This window comes from Phyllobates terribilis, unplaced genomic scaffold, assembly GCF_046119375.1.
Source record: "Phyllobates terribilis strain yellow unplaced genomic scaffold, ASM4611937v1 Scaffold_5__5_contigs__length_657084704, whole genome shotgun sequence".
Taxonomy (NCBI): Eukaryota; Metazoa; Chordata; class Amphibia; order Anura; family Dendrobatidae; genus Phyllobates; species Phyllobates terribilis.
This window is the reverse complement of record NW_027362765.1, coordinates 20,592,029-20,594,434: the sequence shown is the minus strand read 5'-3', so window position 1 is coordinate 20,594,434 and position 2,406 is coordinate 20,592,029. Positions and strand designations below refer to the sequence as shown.

The following is a 2,406-nucleotide window of genomic DNA, read 5'->3' as shown; positions in this document are numbered from 1 at the left end:
TGTAACCAAGGATTAATAAATAACTTCCTTTAATACTAAGATCCATCTGTTTGTATCTATCATTTGTATTGTCTATATGTTAAGATATTACTGTAGAACCTGTATAGTTGAGGGAGAGCTGCCATGGTTTGCATAAAGCATTGAAGGAAGAATTACATTAAGGATCTCAGGTTTGTTAAAACATTTTCCGGTTTTGAAATTCTCCCTTTATAGGAGACTAGTATAATTACCCAGCTTTGCATTGCTCTATAAGGTTTTCAGAGCACATTTCACCAGTTTGAGCATTTTATCTGGTCACATCATGGAATAGTGGCTGCAGAGCTGAGGAAAACGTGGCTTTTATTTTTAAATTTTTACTCTCCGTTGTGGAGATATTAGATTGTAGAGTTTATTCTATTATTTATCTTATAGTTCAACTGGGTGTTACTGGAGGATTTTCTCTGGGTCCTGTACTTCTTTCCCGAATGGGGTTGACAATCATAAGTAGGCAGCATTATTCAGGGTAGAAAAGTATACACCCTGCTTTCATCACTGATATCTGCAGCTACTATTTAGAGATGCCGCAGAGCATCGAACAGCTGTCAGTGTAGGGGAGGATCAGAACTGAGAGCAATGTGAGATAAGATCTGGAAGTGTTTGGAATGATACTGATTTGTGTCTCGTGGTGAGGTGGATCTTCCAAGCCCTAGGACTGCGTGAGCACACTAGCCACGGGAGTTGGTGCAGCAGATATGTAAGGCACACCGGAAACAGGTTCTGGAAGCACTGGAGACTGCAGTCAAACAAGACACGGGGAAGCAGAAACTGGAAGCACTGGAGGACACAGGAGAGCTAAGAGTCTTAATACCATGACACAGGTGTGTGTTTTTGTGGATTTTATATAGGACTAGGCAGCACGTGGGAGCACGTCAGGCCACTTGCAAAGCCAGACACGGGCAGAACAGAGTTGAGCGGACTGGGGCGAGGGGAGCATATTCCGGACCCGGGATAGGTGTGTAACAGTACCCCCCTCTTTTATAGCTCTTCCCAAATGAGTCCATAACAGCTGAAAGAGGTTGAAATCAAATTGTGAGAAAAAGAGCGACCTTTGAGCTTGGTGGGGATTCAGCCTACGAGAAGACTGAAGATTCCCCAGGTTTTTGTGGTATAGTCAGTGGGAACTTAGCTCCTTTAAGAAGATATCGCCAATCCTCAATGTCCAATTTTATGACTAAGAGTCCATGGTCATCAATGGAATAATTCTGTTCCGGAGAAAATCTCCTGGAGTAGAATCCGCAGGTATGATTTTTGCTCTAGAGGTATTTTGAAAGAGAACTGCTTCTACCCTAATAGCAGAAGCATCCACTTGAACGAAGAAAGATCTGTTCACATCAGGATGGTTCAGGACAGGAGAAACCAGTCTTGAGTTCTAGGAAGGCTTGAACAGCAGATTTCCAATCAATTTCTGGAATTAGTGCCCTTCCGAGTTAGGATTGTCAGCAGAGCACCCATTTGAGAGTAGTTTTTAATAAACTCGAGGTAATAATTTGCAAAGTCAAGGAATCTTTGAGAAGCCTTGAAACCGACTGTCTGTGGCCAATCTATTATGACGGATACTTTCTCTGGGTCCATATGAAGACCACCAGAAGAGAAGATGTCGTTGAGGTGTGACAATTCTTGTCACTGAAACCGACATCCTCTCCTATTTTGTTTTTCCTTCCTATACTTCCAGGTGTTCCACTCTGTTGTTTGTGAGTGCATTTTGTATGATCAGTATTTTAATTTATCCCTGTATGTCAACCTTTGTTAGTCTGGTTTGTGTATTTTTATACACGACAACTCCCCACTTCCCTGGAAGTGAGAGGGGACAGATAAGGGCGGATTTAATAGATCAGCAAGGCACGTGGCCCCGGCGTCTTCACCATATATAAAAATATATAGTCCAAAATTTAAAAACGTAGGTGATAAATAAGTGCAAGCAGAGAAAAACTTCACAACATTGGAGCTAATGATGGAATATAGGTAGAAGGAACATGAAAACATCATATTGTTATCATCTACCATTTTAAATTTTGAAAATAAAAGACTATATATTTTTAATATGCTGTTGAACTTTGGATTTGAAACTGGATCAATTTCTTTCCCCTGGATTGACTGACGCCGTGTGGTAGCAAGGAACACGAGCTTCTAAGCAAATCGTATTGCATCAAAGGGTGAGCTGGTTTTCTTTTCTCCTTACTAATAGCTAAGTGTGGCGACACATGGTCTCCCGTGGGAAGAATACTACTCAGACAACACAGAGTGAGGGTAAAACAGTGTGGCAATACTTCATTGAATCACCAAACAGACAATAACATATAGGACACTCCCAGCAAATATCCAAGAAGGTGCAAAATTACATCTGCAATGCCCAACAAAGAGCTCTTC

At 41.4% G+C, this 2,406-nt stretch overlaps 1 pseudogene; it reads left to right on the top strand.

Moving 5' to 3' along the window:
* Window positions 1-2,406, top strand: part of LOC141271381 (uncharacterized) — a 526,239-nt pseudogene that overhangs the window by 374,663 nt on the left and 149,170 nt on the right.